General features: G+C 39.7%; 1 protein-coding gene across 2 annotated transcripts in view; it reads right to left on the bottom strand.

Moving 5' to 3' along the window:
- cntfr (ciliary neurotrophic factor receptor) overlaps positions 1–23,964 on the bottom strand; it is a 219,461-nt gene that overhangs the window by 150,622 nt on the left and 44,875 nt on the right. Inside the window, exon 1 of one of the 2 annotated variants that reach the window (XM_034125971.1) lies at positions 7,391–7,409. The exons of the other annotated variant lie outside the window; for it this stretch is intronic. The gene's annotated coding sequence lies outside the window, so the exon portion shown is untranslated. Of the gene's footprint in view, positions 1–7,390; positions 7,410–23,964 lie in introns of those variants that run through there. 2 annotated transcript variants of the gene reach the window in all.

Here is a 23,964-nt window from a genome sequence, read left to right as displayed (position 1 = left end):
CTGTTGCCGTGGTTTTGCTGCCTGGGCAATGGAGAACTCTGGTTGCACAAGGTGTGAAATGAGACTGTATTGATCTGTCTGCTCTGTGGAGTGAGGGCTGTGTGCTTGAATGTGCATGCGTGTGAGCGGGTCTGTGTGAGTTGCCCTCCATGTCAGTTACAGGTAGATCGTTTTTTTTTTTCTTCGAGTGAGTGCATGTGAAATCACAAAGATAAGGGAGGGAGATAATGACATCACTGAAAACCTTGAACACACTGTTGTAAAAAAGTGTTGGAGCTCCCGTTATTCCTTCATTTCCCAAAAAGCTGTTATATAACGTAAATGTGTGTGATAGTGTGATTAATGTATCAAAAGTGTTCTGGTATTATTTGTTTTCTTCATACCTATGTGGTTCTGTTAATTAATCCGAATCGTATTTAAATGTTAAGATAATTGACTCAACCTTATTCAAAAGAATAAATAGCACCAATTAAAAAATGTGATGCAGAAAAAGACACATATAACTGTGAATAAAGGCATAGAGGAGGCTATAAAGTAGGATTGTTTCCTACTTATCTTTCCTACATACAACACATTTGACCAAATCATACATTTCACAATCTAACAGCCTAGGAAATGCAGTTTACTCCCCCAAAAATTGCCACAAATTGTTGTGCTAAGTGATTCACTCACACTGTTTCCTGTGAAATCATTATTGTTGCAACTTTTTTGCATTCCTGTCATTTCTGCCTGCTTGTCTGCCGCCTCTCAGTGAACTTCAAATCAAACCATTTTCCGTCCGTACGTCTTCATTTGGCTGACCGTTCCTGTTACTGCTACTGGACTGTGACAAATCCCTGTACAGTCTACTGGCTAGACTGTCACGGTTTTACTTCCATATACAGTCACAGTGGAAAAGGCATTTTTAAACCTTCCGGACTTCAAGAGGATGAGTTGCAGTGAAACGGGGATAAAACTTCAATTTGTAACTGTTTTGTAATTAATATCATCTAGAACTTTTTTGGACAGTTTGATGCAATTATATAGTTCAATACTCCTCTCAGCTCACAACCAGCTTCTTCCTGTCTCTCTTGTAATCTCATTCTTATAGTCCTTCACATGTACTATTATTTGTTTAACACCCAATCTTCTCATTTCATTTTCTTCTCCCTCATTCTCATTTTGTATCCCTTACCTTAACAGCTACCTGGTAATGTTAATCTACCTCTTTCCTCTTGCTTTCCTCTCTTCTTTAAGCTCGATTTGTCAAAAAATTGCATCCTTCCGTAGCATGATTCATCTAACGTCCAACAGCTCTCTCACCCTATTTACCCTTTAGCCTTCACTTCCTCCACATTCTCCTCCTTCCTTTCTTCTTTCTTTCCACTCTCCAGCACCCTCCCTCCATCATCTTCCCCTCCTCTCCTCTGCTTCCCTATTCCTCCCCCCTTTCCTTTGTAAGATAATACATTTGCAGCCTGAGTGATCTATTGATTCCCTGAACCCCAGCGCCCTTCAGAAAGGTAATTTTTTTTAAGGAGGAAAGAAGATTAGAGCGAAACGCAGCACATTTCAAGGTGAAAGGGGCTCTCCCCGCTTTACCCGTCGATGGAAACATCTCTCCTTTTTAAGAGGGTGATGTGTGATGGGCATGGATTCTCCATATGCTCTGGCATGCTATCTTATTTCCACACTAATGTGTTTATTCCTTCCTTCCACGGCAGCTGTGAGGGGTTTGAGCAAAGGAACGGAAGCCTAACAAAGACAATGTTGGATGACATTTCCAAAATAATAGTTTTTGCAGATTGGTGCTGAATGTATTTTGGGATATTAGTGCTTTGTGGAAGAGATTAGATTCAAGTTTATGTATTGTAATGTAAGGCATTGCAACTTAGTTAATGGTCCTTTTGAATCACCTACACCTAAAGATACATTTGTTGATGCTGTCTTAAGTTATGAAGTTATCGATTTGCCAAAGAAAAGGGAGGATGCATCACCTGCCCTAAAACAGCTTTCAAACTTCTGCAAAAAATTATAGAAACCATTGGCTGTCCATACGTTATGCTTATGTACAATTGTTTACAGAAGAGGTAATCCTCTGCATTAAAGAGATTACAGTCCTCTTTAAAATGTCCTGTTGGAATACCACTTCATTCCTGCTATGACACTTTAAGTACTCAATATGTTGCAAAGTATTTAGCTACTTCTTAGCTCTCTCTTAATTCCCACAGGGACTAATTTAGTATTCAGATTTAATTCTGTTTTCCGGCACCAACATTTCACAGCGTAACGTTCAGGAAGCTCTTAATTTAACAGGAGACAGTTACCAATGCTACATGATAGATTTATATGAACATGCTTGAGATGAATAGCACCATCATTTATTAGGAGAAAACCTTTCAGCGATTTGCGCAATCCTGACATGACCTTTTGATTCGTCCCCTGATAATCCCAGAGGAATCTTGGTGACAGGAAACTAATGTGGGTCATCATCAACGATAATTGGCCTTTGTTTTGCATTAAAAGAAAGACTCTGATGGATAACAGGGCATTATGCTGACCTCTTTTTTGCAAACACATGATGGTCATTCTACCAATGTACTTAAGTTATATAAGCAGAATTGTGTTATGTTGAACATTATTTAAGTATAAGTGTTTGACTTTTGAATTGCAATCCAATTTAATTTGTGTAAGTTTAGAAGATGTTTAAGTACTTCATTTGTTAAATATCCTAGCATAGCTATAGTACACCTTGACAAGGTCACACAACATTTGGGGAAATTCCAGTACATGACTCGACTTCATTATGTAAGGAGAGCCACATGTGTCATTCCTGGAAGTGGGTATTTCTCAGCTAGAGCATCCAATGAGATCCAATCTCTCATTATCCAAACATTTTGCTGAGATGTTCTTGCAGTTTTTCAGCGAGCTTGACGAGAAAGATGTCTGACTGGGCGAGATTTGGACAAATGGGTTGGATGTAAAGTGAGGATTGGAAACTTTGCCGCAGCCCAACTATTAGGCTGATAACATTTATTTTTCATTTGCATGTGCAGCTTTAGTCTAGCTCTGAAGGAGATGTTGCCTGGATCTATATGGTCTTTGAGAATCAGTTGTTAACTCTTGGAAACTAGAAAGAGGGTACAGCGAAGATAACCTCATGAACAAATTTTTGATTGGCGACTGCCTCTACTCCTGCCAGGAGTCTGAAACTGTTTTGAGTTAGAGAGGCAAAGAGGAATGGAAGAAGAAAGTGAAAAGGGGATGATGGAGAAAAAGAGGTCAGCGTAGGAAGAGAGTTGAGAGAAAGGAATCAAAAAGTAGATATATAGTGAAGTAAATCAAAAGAAAGAAAGGAGATAAAATGTCTAAGAAGGAAGTATGGGTGACGAGCAATGAGCTACAGTAGACACAAGAGTAAGGGAATCATTTGGCATTCACATCAACTGATCTAATACCAAAGAGAGCCTATCCCTCATCACCCTCCATTCTATCTCGGCCTATTTTTTTTCTCACTTAGCCTCTTTTTACCTCTCTCTTGGGGAGGGGGATAAGTCTTTATCAAAACAAATGGATCTTTGCGAAAACACTACACTTATCTGTAATCGCAAACAATCAGAGAAATTCTGATGTTTTCTGTTAAGGGCCCGATCACAACCATATTGGCAGACTGTCTTTCTACTCTAGTGAGCAGAGCTGAATAAAGCTCTTTGGTATTATGTTATCTCTTACAATTTGATTTTTTCTTTAGCTGACCTTTTCCGACTCTCCTTCTAAATCACACGTCACATTTCCTGTCTCTGTATATTCACATATCCTTTCTTCATTGCCGTTTAGTTTCCTTTCATCTCCTTTTACAATCCCCGCACCGCATCACCCACCAACCCCCAAAACAACCCCTCTGTGATGGATATAACTGCTTAGCTGCTCCATAAAAGGAGCTATAATGGATGTCATACCTCACCGATATTGTTACCAAACGTCACTTCAACCACCCGGTGAATGGAGCCATTTTAGCATGCGTGTGTTGTGTTTGCCTATTTATGTGGAAAGGAAAGCACTATGTGGGGAACATTTCATACCCCAGCAAATGAGAAAATAGGCGTGACATGAAGTCTGACGGAGAGTCATGTTTTGCAACAATAGGAGAGAAAGTAAAGAGTCAAATGAGTGTAATTGTAAAAGAAAATTGTGTTTAGATACTCGTAGTGGTTTGTAGACATGTGGATAGTTCTGGTTCAATGAGAATGCAGACATGTGTAGGCTGTCATTTATGATCCACTCCAAAATAAAGGATTTCCATTGCGTTTTTTCAGAAAAACAAGGGATACTTTGGGTAAGCCAATGAGGATGGCAAAATAAAAAAAAATAAAAATGGTATAAAACACAAAGCAGAGAAACAGACAGGTGGAAATAAACAGGAACAAAAGACAAACTGAAAAATGCAAAGAAATACAGAACGGAAAGGAAACAGACAGCAGGGCAAAGAATCACAAATACAATGTCAAAACAGAACAATATGGCTGATGGCGGGGCGAATGGATTTAGCAGATGGCTGATATTAATTAGCTACGGGATGAGATCTGCAGTGCACCACTGGGCTCGGCTAAGTCACAATATGCTGGATTCAATGCACATATTCACTTCTGCAAGGTCAATTACAAAACAGTATAGAAACTAAACTAAAGTTGAAACAACATGAAGAAAGAATATTGAATAAGTTTAGATAGTGTATTAGAAGATCAAAACATGGGTTTTTAAGAGCTACCACTTTTAAAGCTTTGCAATGAAATGTATTACCCTATTCTCAATGTTAACAGCTACTACTGCTGCTTCTTTCCTGTTACTCAGATGGTGTTGCTTCTTTTAGATTGACAATATTACTCTGGGTCAAAGTGACAAGTCCAATCTCTTCTGGGTGAGTAGAACTCCCTAACTTAACAGCTTCGATCTCAGGCTCCAACTTTTAAATAGAGAGAGCACCCTGATGTGGTGTACCTCGAGCATGAAGATTTCTCATTTCACACCTATCTACTTTGAAAAAAAAAGGGTTTCTCTTACTTTTCTCCATTGCACTCTCCCTTTTTAATTCCTGAGGCATCCTCTTGCCAGCTTGCGCCTACCGGCAGCCAATCACTAATCAGTGAACTCGTTATTAATCCAATCAGATGCTTCTGTAACACTCCGAATTCTATGTACACCCCACTACCACTGCCAACATAGCAAGACTATCAGTGGCAAGATGGCCAAACAGGAAGTCATGTACCTAAGTAGAGTGCCTAGTTCACCTAATATATACTTTTGAAGGAAACTAATGTGAAAAGAAGCATGTTATCATCATTATAATTAACTTTAGGTTGAATAATTGATAATGTTGTTAGCATACTGTTACACAACTTATGTCCACATGTTGTGTTTGTATGGATTACAACTTTAGATAAAATGTGCAAATTACTGAGCATTAAATGTGTGAACAGAGCTAGCATAGCTGTTTCCTGCTGTTCCCAGTTGTTTGCTAAGCTAAGTTAGCTTGTTGCTGGCAGAGGCTTCATATTCACAGGCATGAGCTCCCATGTAGTTCCCATGTCTTTTAATTGAACAAGCTAGTTACTGAGTCATTTTAATTGATTATTTTATATTTCCCTTGGGAATTAGAAAATACTCCATATGTAACAGGGCATGCTAAACTTTGTTTGTATGTGGCAGCTGTGTTTAGCAGCTTTGTGGGTTTAGCGGTCCAGTGGTCTGGGTCAAATTTGCTGTAATTGCTTAGTTGCCTTAAGGCGATACAACTCTTGCATGTTATCCACACTCTCCTTGTGCATACTATCTACCAAAAACAGACGATACTGTAAAAGAGAATTGATTATTTGTATTAGAGTACTAAATATATGAATGTATGAGCAATAAATGCCTTATATTTTATGAAAATCCCTATGGGTGGGTTGCTAACATCTTCATAACGCTTTGGGATGTCTTTATTTTGCAGTAGCAAAGTTCACAGCTTTGCTCGGGGAATTAAATTGGCTCTCAGTGTTGTTAGAGATAGAGCGGTATTAACAAAGCTTGCTGAGAAAGATGGAGAGGAAGAGATGGAGAGACTGACTGTATACAAAGAGGCAAAAGGAAGATGAAAAAGGAAGGCAGAGGGAGAGTTGTTATTGATATTAGTGTGAGGCAGAAGCAACTTGGCTTGACTGACAGAAAAGAGGCGAGTGATGCAATGCACAGGGAGAACATTGCCATTTCTTTGGCCCCTACTCCTCCTCCTCCTCCTCCTCTGCTTTCACGGTAAGCGATAGGAGTTAGTTCCAAATCCCCGGGCATGCGGGCCGACGGGTGGATTAGCAGCCCCTGCTCTTCCGTCATTCTCTCTGCTTGATTCTACCGAGGTTTTACACCCAAGGCAGGAGGCAGGGAGCAGGGGAGCTGATTTCATGGTGGCTTCTGTCGGATTAGACAGGAAGCTGTAGAGGGGTGCCAAGAGAGGTGGGGACACCTTTCACCCTTACCGTCCCCAGTGTTTACGCACCCCATGTCTCTGGCTGTTCTTTGTTAGTCTGTGGCATCCTTTTTGTCTCAGCTGGCTTTGCTTGTCTCTGTAAATCCCTCTGTTCTGCTTATCCTTCCGTTACTTTCATTGTCTTTGGCTTTTCGACTCATGCTGTGTGTTAATTTGTGTGATTATGTACCTTCATTTGCTGTTGTGAGTGTTAAAGTGCATACTAATGCTAAGTATTGGTAAGTATTGGACACTCAATTCAAGCGATGGTCTTTCTTTTCTTTTTGGTTTTGGTTACCAACTATTTAACCATTGATCACCATCTTGAGTAATAGAAGTGGCAAGAGTGCGCTTGCTCTGGTGAATTCCATATATTCCAATAAATGTGGGTTTTTTACACTATTTAATGAAGTTAACTCAATACTGTTTTCTGAAAAAAGCCACAGTCAATTAATTGGGGTTATCGAGCAGTCTGTCGTTTTTTTTTTTTAGTATCTCGAATGATACCATTGCTAGCTAGCTAAATAACAGCAGAGACTGAGCAAGGGTTAACAGTGTACAACATGGCTGTGTAGCAATTAAAGTATGCTAATTGAGACAAAGCATACCATCTCACTCTCTGATGCTCAAACGTTCACATTTATATCGTTATATATTTCCAATTTGTTGTATTATTATCAGTTTCTTGAAAGCTTTCAGCCACGTAGAAGTTAAAATGTATTATTCCGAAATTATAGAATTGTTCTCCCAATTGTCTAACCTTGGTAAAACAGAAGAATCCTCAAATGCCTCAACAGATGAGACAGTTTGAAGCCTTATCTTTTACATCTCACACAGTCTCTCACACACACACTCACAGACATTTATTTTCTCCGTATACACACTCTTTATGAATCAGAGGAGTCTTACCTGAGACCTTGTAAGCTGAAAATCTCCACTGGCGGGGCTGGATTTCACCTTTGGCTGACTTGTTCGTGTCTAACTTCCCACCCGAGGTTGTAAAATGTTTTTTTACTGGGAGCACCATGAAGAGTAATATGATAGAAAGGTTCAAAACAGAAGAGCTGATGTGATATTCTTATATTTCAAATAAATAGTGCATAAATACTGAGCGACATGTTTAGCTGCGGGCTTAATCCCTAGATGTTTTATATTCATTCTTGGAAAGGAAACCATTACCTAAAGTGGATAATTTAGCATAGCTAGTGGATGGGCACGGCTGTAAACATTATTGATGTTGACAAGAGACTTCCATCGGCGCTGTTATTTAAATGTGGCGTGTATAATTTATTTTCTGTCCTTGCTTTCAAAAGTGAGTGGGTGTCATTTTCTTTTCAAATGATATCTAATTTTGAAGAAAAAAACAATGCAGGAAATAACTCAACTGTCAAGTGTTTTTCTTCCTTCGTGCCTGGGGACATATTACAAGATCTACAGTACGTGTCTGCACAGTCATTTCTCTGATATAAACTTGATGTGTGTCTTTTTCCTTTTTTTTCACCAGTGTATTTCCAAAGAACAATTATGAAAGACAATATTGAGAATGTTTCATGGACGATGTGGGGGTTGCTTTTGTACGACCATCTTGTCTCTTCCTAGTTCTGCCAGTAATTGCATATTGTGTATCTGTCTGGACATGTGTGTTAATTAACCCGGTCGAATTGTCTGTGAGCCCTTTGTACTTCCGGATTTAGATTCTGATAGTCATCTTTACATTTTAAAAATACAATGTAGGACCAAAAAGTATGTGAGAAATAGTGAGCAAATCAGCCCTGCTACCACCAGATATATATCTGAAATAGATTTGTTTTATACTAAACTGAATATGTTTGGGGATATGGCCTGAAAGCAAAGTAATTGGAAATTAGATTTATTTTTTCTAGCATTGTAAAAAAAACAATATGATAATATTAATCGAGGAAATAATGGTCAGATTTATTGATAATGAATCAAATTGTTACATGCAGTCCTATTTCCGAGCATTCATGCAGAACATCAGGTTATTACCCGTCCCCTTGTGTGTTATGAAGGTTTTTATGCATGTAAACGGTCTGCAGAGTCAAAAACCCTCAAAGTACACCCTGTAGGGAGTAAAACTCTAACACAGAAAAGACCCCCCCAAAAGGCCTCGTTGGAGATTTCTCATTTTCCATTGTTTACTTCCTGGGTATCGCTACGTAGGGATACCCAGTAGCCACGCCTAGAGCTATGGCCGCACCCTCTGCCAGCATTTCACGAAACAAAGCTTCCCAAACCTTTCAGCGCTTCATGCCGGATATGTACAGCGTAGGGCACTGAAGAACGATGCTGTTCCTACTTTGTTTGGACCAGCGGGAGATTCGGGTACACAACCTGTAAGTATTCATTGTTGTTTGTGTATTTATGATGTTTAAAACAAACAAGGTATCGACCACGACTGTTTAAATGGGTAAACGTTTTTCGGGCTACTACGTTGGGATCGCGGAGAAATGCTCTCCGCAGACCCATGCTCACAGCGTTATAAACCTTTTTCTTACTCAATATCAAGCCACACTTATTGTTATTACTTCGGCTGTGAGTGTTTGTGTGTGCTCAGGATGAGTTTCGCTTGTTCTCGCTGTATTGCCGACACGGAAGCCTGTCTGCTCCTTACAGCAGCGAGCAGCAACGAGCCTCAACGTGGCGACCAATCAGAGCACACTGGGCTCACAGGGAGGGGGGGGCAGGAGCTCCAACAAGCCGTTTAGGACAGAGAGTGAATACCCGGTGAATACACATACTTTACAGAGATGCTGTATGAGAAACCAATGTGAGTTTGGAAAATTGCACAGTATAAATCTATTTTAGTAGACCTCAACAATGGAATTATGATCAGTAGAAATGGCCATGACATGGGATCTTTAAGTAACGCCATACTAACATTATCTTTTTTTTAAGGGAATAACTGTATTTTGCACTTTGCACATATTCCTTTCTTTGTTCTCGCTGTGAGCTACAATGATGTCAATGAGAAGAGTCTGCACAGATGTTTGATGCGAGAACATTTAAGGGACTCAAAGAGCATACCCCCTTGTTTCCAGGAAACGTTTTGTTTATGTGTTGAAGGTCTGACTGTGTCTTAACATTTATGAAAAAGTATTTGGGTTAAAAAAATGGACTATGACATGTTTTAGAGACAAATGTATTGCTTTGCAAATACTAGATTATGCCTGTAAGCCATTATGATGTAAGTACATTTTATTTGTACCTGTACCAATCTTTCTTTGTTCATACCAGTACCTAGGATTCTCAATGATCAATCAATGATTTAAAGAAGTGGAACTCCATCAATGCAAAATAGATTTCATTTGAAAAGGGCTTCAAAATCCTATTACTTAGTTTCCCAAAACATACGTCTATACATATATATTTTTGACCTCATGGTCAAATAATATGCCAGAACGCAGTTTCAGCACAACTGAAACAATGTAACCTCGGTGTCACATTCACAGCTGTTAATGTGCAGAGCCCTGAAAACAGCTTTCTCTTGTTGATAAACACACACTTATGTTTGGTTATGTTTAGTCATGATTTATTGCACATTCTCCACAAACAGGCAATAGAATGAGGGCGAAATATTGCAAACACTGTCAGAATTGTGTAAGACCCGACTCTCAAACACACATGGCGCGCAAAAGTAAACGCACACTCCCACTTACATTTTTGCAATGTCACACACACACTCATATGTACTCCTTAGAAAAAACACACAACCAAAGGCAAAGTCAATGATGCTGAGCTGCTGGCAGCAAGCACAGGACAAAGGTAGGAAGAAAAAATCAATACATGAGACGAAATGCAGCACAAACTGTATTTATCATGTGCACATATTTCTGACAGGCTACTACACAGCACAGAGAAACATTGACTAAAACATTTGCATGTGTGTTAGAGTATCAGTATGTCAATATAAACCATTAACATCGCAGAGGAGGACTGGGGTTACATGAGGTCACCGTCTGAAGTCAGTCGAGGGTCAATGTGCTTAATGCTGGAACAAAGTTATGGCGATGAGTGATGGCGGCGGGATTGGAAATGATCTGCTTTTGGCACCAGCGTAGGTGTCAGGGTCAGTGTGCTAGGTGCTGTGTCGCTACAACCTAGGTGAGCTAAGGACAAATCAATGCAGACAGCAGTTCATGGATGAAAGATGTATTATTAGTTCTGTCCTAGTGAAGGTCTCAAGCTAACATTTATGGTGCCCACACATTGACCTTTGACATAATGTTTTCTGGCACTTTTGTTTTTTTGGTAAGGTCTCTATTCACATTGCGTATGAATTTTCACTCCAAGGCTGTTTCACTCTTTGCATATTTGACGCTTTAACATGCAGTATGTGAAGTTGAGTGTTACTTTGACCATGTATACCGCTAATCTTTTGACGCACAACCAGTCAGATAACAGCTGTATGTAGCGGCGCAAGCTAGCAGAGGAGGTAACCATAGAATAAAAACTTTGCAAGCTGTTTTCACCACAAGAATCAGCGCCCAACATCGCAGTGAGCAAAGAGCTAATTGCCTATCATTTGAATGCAACCCTACACCATTGTCAAAATATTAGTATTGAGGTATTTGGCGAAAAACTACTGTGATTTATATTTGTTATATATCACCCAACTCTAGATAGAGGCCCTTCGTTAGAGAGCTCCAATGTACCAATGGTTGTGCTCTACCCAAAGAGAAGATGTTTTTGTTGTTTCTTTGTAGCATGTGGTAACGCAGTTTGCAGCAAAGACTATTAACATAATTATGTTTTGCTCGTGCTGTCACATGTTAGAAGACGGAAATAGAAATAAAGCAATCAATTAATTGAGTTAAAGTTGGAGATATTGCTTCACATGAATAGTCTTATTGTTAGTGAAATGACTGTCCCGATTTCTGCCCACGAGCTTCACATTGAAAATACTCACCTTAAACTATATTAGTTCACTGCTAGCCATGCTTATATACGACAACAGGCAACCATGTTAAATGTAATAAGGAAAAAAGGACTAAAACAGCACTGCAGTGAGTCTCTTCAAGTGTTAATACACACAACAGAGAAACATCAGAGGGCAGGTTTTAAGGGGATGCCATTGTGAGAGTGTGAACAAACTCATACAAAGTCCCTTCTCTTAGCAAAATCATATTATTTCCGAGGGTGTCTCTGACTGTGATGTGTGTGTGCGTGTGCGTGTGCGTGTGTGTGTGAGGGCTGAGGTAAGAGGCTCCTGTGCTGCGGAGTGAGACGGAGGGCATTAGTCAGATTTGACCAACAAAGAGGCAGTGAGCACACAGCCAGGGGATTAGAGCAACACCACAGACTTTCATTAGTCTGCGGAGAGGAAGAGGAAAAGAATGAGCAACAGACAGAAAGGTGGATGAGAGAGAGAGGCACTGGATTGCAAAGATAGAGGGGGGGTGGGGGGGCTTTCCATTAGTCGGGGGTTGAGGGAGTAATGTAAAGATGGGAGGATGAGAGGTTAGATACAGAGACATGGAGCGGGAGGATACACTCCGCTACTGTATTAGCACCACGATACCGGGGGGGCTTTCATTAAATAAGGGAGAGGGAGATGGATTGTTGGAGAGGGGGAAATAAGGAGGAGTATGTGGGGGAATAAAATAAATAAATAAGCCTGCATGAGAGGAGAGAGGAAGTGAAAGAGGATTAATGAGATGAGGTAAAAGGGGGACAAAACACAACAAGAAGTGGAGAAAGGGACAGAAGAATCAGAGTGGAAAGCCAAGAAGAGGAAAGGAACCGGAAAGAAAGGGAGGGAAGACAGGCAGAACGGTGAAGGAGTTGGGGATGGGGGCGGCGGTATAGAGCTACAAGTAGAGAGGATTAACCCCACCGCTAAAGCCCCCCCAACACACACACACACACACACACACACACACAGTCAGGAGGGCCTGGGAAGAACGCCACTGTGCCAAACTAATTAGCTACTAACTCAACCACACATGAACAGCAGCATTTACAATGGACTCAGTATGTGCTTCTCTAAATCCATATCATTATGTTCTTTTTTGTATATGGCTTCGACTGCATGTGCTTGCATCTGCTCAAACTTCAATGAGACCGGGGGAAATTAAATGTATCCACTCCATGAGACAAACAATCTACTCCAGGCAATTGCTTTCCTTTTTCTTTTGATTTGTTTTCTCTCCACCTCAAGTTGTTGTTATTTTCATATCCCTATGCCCTTTATCTCAAAGCTGACTGAAGTATTTGTTATGTTGGTTTATATTACTTTTTGAGCCTAGTTTTCAACAGCTGCGGCTCTCATGAAAGACGCAACTGAAATCTAGTTGTATTTTTTGTATTAATCAATTAATTGTCTAGTCAATAAAATGGCCCTGCCTAATAGGGAATGTATTGTTTTCTAAATATATAAATGTCCAAATTGCTTGTGTGTCAAATCAAGATTACAAAATCACAACCATATTCTATTTAAAAATGTAATAAATAAGCAAAAGAAAGCCGAAAAGCCCAACAGTTTTTGATACATAACATAACAACATAATGTCAATATAACTGTAATCCAGGTGGCATTACAGGTTCCTTCCAAATGTTGCAAATTAGCTTTAGATAAACCTTATTTCCATGAGACAGGGTTGAAAATACAAAGAGGCAGCAAATCGTATTTAAGGAGCTGGAACGCTCAAAGAGGCCTTTTTCTAGGCATTCATTATTGGACCTGGAAAGTTTAATCAGATCAAGCCAAAGCTGCATACATACAAATATATCTCAGAAATATGATCTGACAGTGGTGCCGCATTTAGTTTCTTTACATTTGTTTTATTTTCCGGACATTTAGCTACAGCATCTCATCCAAATTCTGTTATTTTTCTGACACATCACATCTGCGTTTGATCTCGACGAACATCAGTAGAATCTGAAGCTGCAAGTTTTAGATATGATCTGGGCTGTTTCTTTAAAGTAAAACGTCTTAATGGATTAAGTGACATTTGAATCAACATGCTTCATTGAAATAGTGATTCAGACTGACAGACCGCCGACTTGAAAGACCAAACCATTTGAATTCAGCATTCAGAATTACTATCTTATTAAAACTAATACACCATTGTAAATATTGTAATACATACATATGCTAGTATGATGTGCACATTTGAACTTTTACTTGTACATTTCAATGTGTATGTGAAGATTGTATGTGTTATACTTGTATTGGACATATTGTCTTTTCCGTTAAATGTGCTATTTTGTATTTGTATTTGAACCTTTACATGTATTATATGTATATGATACTTTCTATTCTATATTTTAAGCTGATTTATATTTTATTTCATTTTCTATACTGTAACGAAAACCCAGATGTGTCTTCTAGGAAAATATCTCCCTGGCTTTTCACAGAATTGTTGAGAAAGCATTGTGAAGTGTCAAAAGAACAGTTTGAATTCAACTCAGTGGGGAGTGACAGTCGCCCACCGACAAAGTCACATATTTCCAAACTTTAAAGGAAAGAAATGTCACTTCTTTCTACCTCGTCTTGTTTGAGCTGCAGTGACATAGCTGTCAGTGTGTTTTTCTCAATTCTTAGATACACTGTCGCTCAGCAAGATAAACACCATTACATTGGCATTCCACTCAGACTTTCTCATTCTTTCAAAGTACTTTTTTTGTACAACTGACGATTGCTCTTTATACCTTTTTTATGCACGATGTTGTAGCGTTTTTGATAAAGTTAATATTAGTTCAATGTATTTTTCTTCGTGAAGAACCCAGCATGCCACTTGATTGTTGATTCAAGGATGTATATTTTAAATTACTAGTGGTTTCACGTATGTTCTCCATATCTTTGCAATTTTCTCTCCTTTTAGTCTCGGCAGTGGCTTTTGATCGAAGCTTCAGACGACCTTTGATGTTTTTGTTTTGATATCGGCCTCATTATCACCATAGGTGTGAAGTTAAAACATCAAGACATACTATGGGGGAAGGATGAAAAAGTTATTTAACTACACACTTTCACATTTATGCATAGAATATTGACTCTCGTGCATGCAAGGACACAATGTGAAAACTCCTTATTATTGAAAAATCATCTTCATGTTTTTCCGTTGTGAAACTAACAATTTGTCCGACTTTAATGTCAAGCCGCCAGTGCATAACAACAAAATGATATTTGCCCAGTGTGACAGAAAACTACCCAGGCCCGTGATGTACAGGATTGTTTTGTGGCCTTTAGGTGTGACGCCAAGTCATTTACTTTATCTCAAAGGTTGTAAAACACATTAAATCCCACATTGTTTTCAACAAATGTCATAAGTAGAAAACAGCAAATGCTCCCGCTTTAGATTGTCGATCCCTCGTGAAGCGCACACAAAATATAAAATGGAAGCTACAGCATAGTGTAAACAACGGGATTCTGATAGAACAGGTTTCAAGTGTCTACAAAGGAGTAACAAAGACATCTCTCTCATCTCAAGTTAGTCATGAATTAGTAAACCAATGACTTTATAGTCTTTACGACATTGTGAGCCATCCACTGACTTGATGACCTTGACAAAAGGTCCTCAGATACAGAGTAAAACTCATCCCGACAACCATCCATGCATGCGTTGCCAGGATGTTGCACAGAGCTAACAGCCCAACAGAACCAGCGCCAGAGCAGATGCTGTCTTTTGTGGCGTGCCATCAAAGAAAATTGTCCCCATTTGTCATTGTTTATTTAGCCTTTAATGACTTCTTTTTTTTAACGTATCTATCTGACACAGTGTTTGCCTTGGGAACAAAGTCAACCACGGCAAGATTATTATATTTAATGAACATCAATGGGAATAACAATCATGTTTGCCAAGTTGTAGAATATGTTCCTGTTCCAAAATGTTGAGGCACGGTTGGTTTAATATCACAACCTTCAGCTCGTGTATTGCAAATCAGACTTAAAAAAGTCAATTATTACTTTGAACCCAAAGCTAATTTACCAAAATATCATCCTTAATACCATGACAATTATGAAACTAATTACTTGCTTATTGTTTTTAGTGTTCTCAAAGAATCATCAAGCAGTGAAAAATGGGATTTTAATTTGGAACTCGTGTTGTTTTTGCTGTTTTTTTCACTGTTGGGAATTGAGTTTGGAGTTTTGCGGCGCACCTTTCATCATCTGTGCATGTTCTCTAATGTAGCACTATAGTAGTGTTTGGCTGGTGCTTTGAATGCACCGCCAGATGTTGTCTTTGTCATAATGTGTTTTTAATCACCATTCCTGAAGTCAGATGCCAGCAGGCAGCTTCCAATCCGATTTGCATCACTTGTTCCCCCTCATCTCTCCTTAACAGCTGAGAGGGCTGCGGGCATCAATCACTCTTAACTAGCTGCGCTGTCAAACATTTCATACAACAACTTTGGGGACCCCACAGCCACTTGTGTGCAGCAGGGCCAAGCGGGACTTTACTTTAGCAGGATCAGATACACTTGTTTTCCACAAAAAGTATTTTCAATTCCTCAAAACATCAAGGGAACAACATTAGGGATGAGTTTTCACAAACTGTCCAAGCACGAATCATGCCATGTTCTGGAATATTCACTATATTGACACATCGAAGACATGAGGTTTTCTTGGTTGGATAGCGAAATCTGTTGCTCCCAACCGCAAGCAAATTTGGAAACCAAAGGCTGCCTTAAGATATGTTTGGAAAGAGACATTTATTTAGACGAAAACACTTTGTAATGTCTCTGGAAATGGTAATATATAATGAATGATTTGCATAAATTGGTTTACTTTCTCTATTTAATCTAAGCATCTGTTGGCCCTGAGGGTCCAGATATTTGGACCCAAAAGGTAGATGAGTTTCAACAATAGGTAATGAATACAGGGGTACACTCAAACACAGCGCCAGTTCACATCAGTTATGGAAGAAGTTCTCAGATGTTTCTTTTAAGTGAGATTATCAATTCTAAATTGCAAAAATAATTGGTTACAAGTAAAACGTGTGCATTGAATCTTTCTCAAGTAAAATTACAAAAGTATTGGCAACAAAATATTCCTCAAATTAACTATTGACTTGTTATGCATTTTGTTCCATTTCATAATCATATATATTCAGTTACATGACTGCATTTAAAGTATCCAAATACATGTAGAGGAGTTATAAATCCATATTTGCTTCAAAGATGTAGTGGAGTAGAAGTAAAGAGTAGCATAACATGAAAATGATAAGGTAAAGTTCCTAAAAATTATACCTATAGACACTTTTTCGACTCCTTACAGATAGCATTATATATTCTGTAAGTTTGGCCTTGATCCGGGTTGTTGTTTGTGGATTTGAGTGTTTTTTGCAAGCTTTAAAGCCTGTATTTTGTTGTCTAAGAGTCTATTATAGTCGACAGGCCTTCTCTTTTGTCTTTTTTACCTTTCATCTTTCAAACGTGACGTTAGCACTTCAAAGAGAAGCTACGGTGCTTCAATCACAAGGCTTCATCATATTGATTCTCGGAAACGTACAAAAGGTAGGAAAAAGGAAAACTTGGTGTGTGGAGAAGGGAAAAGGCAACACATAGATACTACATTGTGTTAGTGTTATACAGTACTGTAGGATATTAGGACGATATAGCAGGGTTGACTTTGACGCTTTTACAAAGTGTTTATACAATGGGATTTAAAAATAATCATCAGTAATGTAGATATATTGACAAAGCAGGTAGTTTAAATACTTGAACACTTTACCGTGAATCAGCCAGGAAAAGACACAGCCATATTATGATGTCAAATATCTAACCTGTTTCTCGTCTTACATTTATATTTATATACTGCCGAGCCGTAGGATCAAAGTTGAAAGCCTATTACAATATGTAGCTTTAACTCCTTCAATGCCATACTTTCATTTGAGTATCAACATAATGCCGCAAGTGTTTGTTGCCCTTGAAAGATTGGAGTCTGGTTAAAAGGCAGATACTGACAAGCATATGGCAGAAATCCATATTAAATTAAACCACTGATTGTCAAAACAACACTGTGAAAATATGACAGCCATATCAATAACACTGTGTTGGCGTTCCCGATTACATCAGAATGTGAATAGCAATATTATGCTGAAGAGATGAATACAAATCCACCGCATATTAAGTTAGTATGAGACATTCTTACAAAAACAATCTACCTCCAAGAAAATCAACAGGCATCATACCCAAGGCAATAATAAGTAGCCAACCAATGACAGGTAGACCTTGAACACAAAGACGGAAAGACTGTCCTGCGACTGAAGTTCACACTCGTCACACACCCAATGATTTTTGCATTCTAATCCAAATCCATTAAATGCGGTCCTTGATGGATTTTTTTCTCTTAAATCAATAATACTTACCGAAAAGATTGCAGGCAATCCAGCTTGCATGTTTTCGATTCTCTTTAACAAAGGCCCATCTTTTATTTTACTTTGAGGTTTTTCTACAAAGTAAAAACTAAAGTAGGAGTGTGTTTTTCGATCGATCATGAGGTTCTACTGAACATCGATCCGAAGCTTTGTGGAGGTAGATTGAACTACGCTTTACCTTTTGCTAATTACCAGAGTCGTACATGACTCTTTTGTGAACAAAACTGTGCTATCGATTGGGAATTAAATCTTTCATTTATTTTCACCATTCACTCTGAAACCAGGGTTGTTGTACATCTCTCATTTTATAACAAATTATTAGTTTGACATTAAATATAACAACTCAACTTTTTACCAATAGCGGCCTTTTTCTACTTGTCCTACACATGAAGTGCTACTCATTGGGGTGCAAGGACAACAAATCCTTAATTTCTTACACTTTCCACATCATTTCCAACAAGAGCTGAATGTTAGTGAGAAAGAAGAATTTTGAGAGAAGTACACGCGTCTATGGCCAGGTGGTCGGTGCTTCTCCTCAAAGGAGAGTACTTAGGAAACACTTAGGAACCCTAGTGCTCTTGAAAACATGTCATCTCCCAAGAAGGCTCATTTCACTGTGACAGAAACCCCCTCACCTCTTCTCCCTTTCTCTCACCCTCTCTTTGGCTCTCAGGTCTCAGTGTCAAAAAGAGGTGAAATATGTTATCTCGAAAACCTTGTGCAGGCCTTGCCAGCCTCTCGTCCTTCGTTACTCCTTCCTTTTCTATTCTATCCTTTCAATGAAGCTCATTTCTTTCTTTCCGCCTGTTGCAGGAGAGATGCTTGATGCTTACTTTACCATCTTTTTGGCGGCAACTTGATGATTGTTCACATACACCTGGATAAACGTTTTCAATATCCTAACACCAGAATAGGAATCTGCCAATGAGACTATACTCTCCTCCCTCATTTCTTCTCTTCACCTTTTGGCCCTTCACTGCTCAAATGTTCTCCTCTTCCTCCCCTCCTCCCTTCTCCTCACTGCTGGCCTCTTCAAAGGTAAGAGGCCGTCGGCAGGACTTCAGTAGGAGAACCACACGACGATCAGACATGTCAGCACCTCCATCACACACACACACGCGTCAGCACTTCAAGTGAACACACGTGCATACACTCGTCAGCACCTTTGACTCGCACACGGACACACCAACAGGTCAGCGTGTCATTAGGGAGGTCCACATGGCTCGTATAAAAAGCCCGTCCAGCAGGAAGGGAGCGGGGGTCCAGAGGAAGAAGTGAGGAAAGGAAGGGGAAAGAAGAAAGCGTCAGAGCAAAGACAGAAGAAAAAGGTGAAGGAGGGTAGAACGCAGAGGAGTGAGAGAGATGAGGAGGGATGTACAAAGCGGGAGAGTTCTGAGGATCCTCCAGAGGGTTAATCCAGCCATCACTGACGCTGTGTGTGTGTGGTGTGTGTGTGTGTGTGTGTGTGTGTGTGTGTGTGTGTGTGTGTGTGTGTGTGTGTGTGTGTGTGTGTGTGTGTGTGTGTGTGTGTGTGTGTGTGTGTGTGTGTGTGTGTGTGTGTGTGTGTGTGTGTGTGAATGTGTATGTATGTGTGTGTGTGTGTGTGAATGGGTGTGAATGTGTGTGTGTGTGTGAGTGTGTGAATGTGTGTGTGTGAATGTGTGTGTGTATGTGTGTGTGTGAATGTGTGTGTGTATGTGTGTGTGAATGTGTGTGTGAACTAAATCACTTCCTCCTGTTCACCCCTGTGCCTGTTTGTACACCTTTGTAACATACAATCTACCAATTATTGCTCACTGTGAGGTTTCCTTCCTCCTTTCCTTGCATCACTCCCTTCTGCCATCATCCATCCTTTGGTCGATCCGTCAAACCATTACTATGTTACTTATTTCCCCTACCTTCTCGCCATCTCTTTTCAGCCCTGTTCCCTAGCTTCCTTTTGTATATATCCTTATTCCCTGTATCTTCCACCTGTTGGATATTTTATATATAAGTTGATTGAGAAAAGGAAAGGAAGCAGACGCGAAGTTAAGGGAATAGGAAAAAGGGAGGATGGATTCCTGGCAGACAGACATAATAAAGAGAGATGTGGTACCAAAAAACACAAAAAGGAATTTAGGAGAAAGCAAAGTCACCAGATACAAGGACACTTAGAGAGAAGAGAACTGGCCTTGAGAGTAGAAAGCGGCGATATAGAGAAAGAGGGGGTGGTAGATCACAGGGAGACAATAATACATGTAAGAGAGTGGAGTGCAGATAACACAAAGAGCGGAGAAAGCAAAGGGGTTGAGATCGAAAGAAAGAATAAAAAAAAGGAGGCAGAGACAGTGTGGGGGAGAGAGAGGAGAAGAGAGGCTGAGAAGGAGATGAGTCTATACTCGGATCAATGGATGGCCTGTCCTCTGCTGTGTCTGCATTTCCTCTGGCTCGCACAATAAGGCCCTCTCACTACACCGGGGAGAGTGTGTATGTGTGTGTGTGAGTGTGTAAAAAAGAGGGAATGTCATTCAGAGAGAAAATGACCCCCTTGCTCTCGACTCTTTTCTTAATATTAGAGGTCAACAGTCGGTCTTCCGATGGGATTTTCAATCGGTGCTTTTCGTGCGGGACCCAGTGGAAGTGCATCTAATCTGCACAGGGAGCCTTTATCTGTCAGTGTGAATGCCCAAAGGTTTTTATCTGCTGAGTGCGAGTGTGAGAGTGTTTGTCTAGGTGTTAGCGGGCGATATGAACTACATACAGTGTTCCTTTAAGTATTTGACTAAACAGGACTTACGGATTTTGATTAGATTTGATCGATCAGTCAATTATTTTCAAGATTATCCGTCAATTATTTAATTTTAAATGTCAAGAAAAGGTGAAAAATTTTTTCAGTAGTATAACATTCAAGGACTTTTAAAGTGTATAAAAGGTGAGCAAAATGAGTATTGAGGAGAGTGATTATATATGAAAATATGTAACAGTTAAACGCTCTTGGCAACCTATGCAGTTCTTGAACTTCCTCATTGAGACATCCTGATTTCAAATAGATTCTGTTAAAAAAACTAGAATGTTTCAAGGGGTTTATCTGAATTCAAACATTATCCTAACCTTGACATCAGCAATTAAAACTAACCTTTTTTTCCCCTGAACTTTACAGACGTTCTACACACCCTGCCTTCGGGAATATCTTCATGTTTAGTCTGACCAACGTCCACAATGCTAAGTATTTAATCAATAATTAAGTTAATTGACTAACCATTTCCGTACTAATGGATGGCTAAATGGCTGTGTGATGGCTGCACAGATGAAGATAACGTTTTTTTTTTTATTTTCAAAGACGGCTCGATGAGCAACTGAAATCTATGCACATTGTATGAAAAGCTGGAAAAGAGGACAGGGTGTTGCACATTCATTATTAGCAAATGGGAATGCAGCATCAGCAGGTAGAAGTGTGGTGGGCCTCGATAATGACACATCAGCTGCTTTTATCCTCCTCCTACAGATTATCTGAGCTGAGCTGAATTGATTTGTGAGGGATGCTCAGCCATTTGTTCATTACCTCAAAATGATGCAGCTAGACCAAAGACCAAAGACATGCCAAGTTGCATTTCTGTAATAATTAGTTTAAAATTAAGCAAAATGCCCAATATTGTCCAGTTTCTACATTTGATATTCTTTATTATTAAATGTTGTTTGGCCTATTGGGGTTAGGAAACTCAGATGGGCATTTTTCACTGCTGTAGTTCAAACTGAGATATCATTGAAAGATTCATTGATATTTAATATAACTCTTAGTGTCAGCACTATCTTTATAATTGATCCAAAACATCAGCTTTCTGGGTTGTAAATTATGAACAGTAGCCATGCTTGCAATATCACGAATCATTCTATTATATCAAATTCCTGAAATTAGCTTCCCTGCTAACAATCAATGTTGTCGCGGTATAATGCCGGATATCTCATTACGCCATGCTTAAATTGAAATGTACCGCCCTGCCACTGTTTAACCTCAGTCAGGCCTTTAACCAACGATAAGGTTTATTTTTAGAGACAAGTGATTCGGCCGGCAGACAGACAGCAGACTGCTTCACCGGTTGTGAGAGCGCAATAACACCGGGCCATGGACCTGTACAAGGGTATCAGCTCACAAGGGTGTGTGATAGAGAGAGAAAGACAAAGAGAGATAGGGTGAGACAGCGGGTGACGAGGCGTGTGCATGTGTGTCCTCCAGCAGCCATGATGCATTAGTGTAACCTGATCCCCATCCTCCCCTGTGAGCCCTAACCTTGAAACAGACAGAGATGCAGGTTGCAGATACTCCGCCGTAAATCAGGCTGTTGCTCTTCATCACTGCATCTGTCTAATATTAGACAACCTAGTCCTTAAAAGTCATATTGCTATGCATCGTTTAGGGGTGATGGAGTTCGCTGCCATTAGTCATTTCCAGAGAACATTTGTTTACTTTTGTTGTGGGTAGTTCAGAATGAGGCACTTATCTCATTATTTTTGTTATTATTTGTAAGAATATGTTGACCGAACACAGCAGCTGTGTAAGATACTTAGCCTTAAACAATTGTCAAAAATGAAAAGATAATTTGCTTTGGGTACTCTAATTTAGTCAGAACCCCCCAAAAAAGTAATCTTAAAGTATAACCCCCATAAATGTTGAAGTGTTTTGAAATGTGATCATGTCCAGCATGCAACTGGCCACTTATGGCGCATTTCCATTGCAGCGCGTAGCTCGCTTTAAGCGTGCCGTGTCGTGCCGTCCCCTTTTTTGGTTGTGCTTCCACTAGGCCTCGTTCCGGCGCGGCACGGCGCGGGGCCACTTTTTCCCCTCTTTTCTGGCCCTAGAAAATTGTGGTTCTATCGGGGCCAACAAACAGGGCTGAGTCGGGCTGAGTATGCTAAACTAGAGAGAGGAGCGCTGGCAAGAGGGCTAGAACTACAACAAGATGGACATATTTGACCGTGATTTAATTGTAATACACGTTTCAAAATGATGCCGAAGTAACAACATACTGATACCGGTTAGTAAAAACCATGAATTAATGCTTTGTCAAGTCTGCAGACAGACGGCAGGCGAAAAACCTTTTTAAAATGCGTGTTTTTCTAGATGGAGATTGGCTAAGCTAACGCAGTATATGCCCCGACCGTCCACACTCACAACAACGGCCTATACAGACATAAATAAAGCAGCGACTGTATTCACCATGACACAGGCAGTCTGTGGTTTGTACTTGTTTAACTTTTGTCGAGTTTCTGAACATATATAAGGAGCTGTGAGCTCTGAGTGCTCACAGCTAACGGCTGTGTTGTGTTTCTGGATTTCTCATTGAAGATGACGTCACGGCTCCGCCTACACTGCGTTACTATAGTAACTACCCCAGTTCCTAAACTGTAATGGAAGCGCAGCATGAAGTGAGTCGGCCCTGTTAAGGCCCAACGCGGCCAAGCCGTACCGAGCCGTACCGAGTGTGGCCGAGGCCGACCGTGTAGTGGAAATGCGCCATTATATACCATTCTTCACTTGAGAAATATGACATTTTTATGATATAAAAAATCCATTATCTGCATCAACACCAGCGTTATTTAAAGTATGCTTTTAAACAAAGATTACCAGAGCAACATGATCTAATAACTGTTTATCGTGGACTTTATTCTACTGCACTGTTGGACCCATTGAATAGCATCCAAATTGTATTTAGTCAAGTTCTGTATTAAAAGCATTAAAACATCCTGGCGCTACAAAGCAGATGGAGCATGAGTTGGTAAAATATATATATTTCATTACACCCTTTTGCTTCATTGTGAAAAACTGTGTTATACCTCAGAGTCATTTCTTTCATTAAGGAACTGTGGTCATTATTGGCCCAAGTATAACGAAACTCACAATCGAAATTCTTCATCTCGAATACATTTAATAATAATAGGGTATTATTCCCCATCTTATTCTCCTACATTAAATAATACTATTCCCAGGGCCCATTAAGAAACGTAATCATCGGGGCTGCGGAAAGATAATTACAGCTGATGATATTCACAGATAAGTCAAAGGCGATCACGTGATATTTTTCACCACTTTTTTCCTTTTACTTTGACTTTCTGAAGTTTCTTCAGCCTCACGACTCACAATCTATCTTGGTTAAGAAATGTTAAAGC

Source organism: Trematomus bernacchii, unplaced genomic scaffold (genome assembly GCF_902827165.1).
Source record: "Trematomus bernacchii unplaced genomic scaffold, fTreBer1.1, whole genome shotgun sequence".
NCBI classification, from domain to species: domain Eukaryota; kingdom Metazoa; phylum Chordata; class Actinopteri; order Perciformes; family Nototheniidae; genus Trematomus; species Trematomus bernacchii.
The sequence above is the reverse complement of the archived record's forward strand: the minus strand, read 5'-3'. Positions and strand labels throughout refer to the sequence as shown.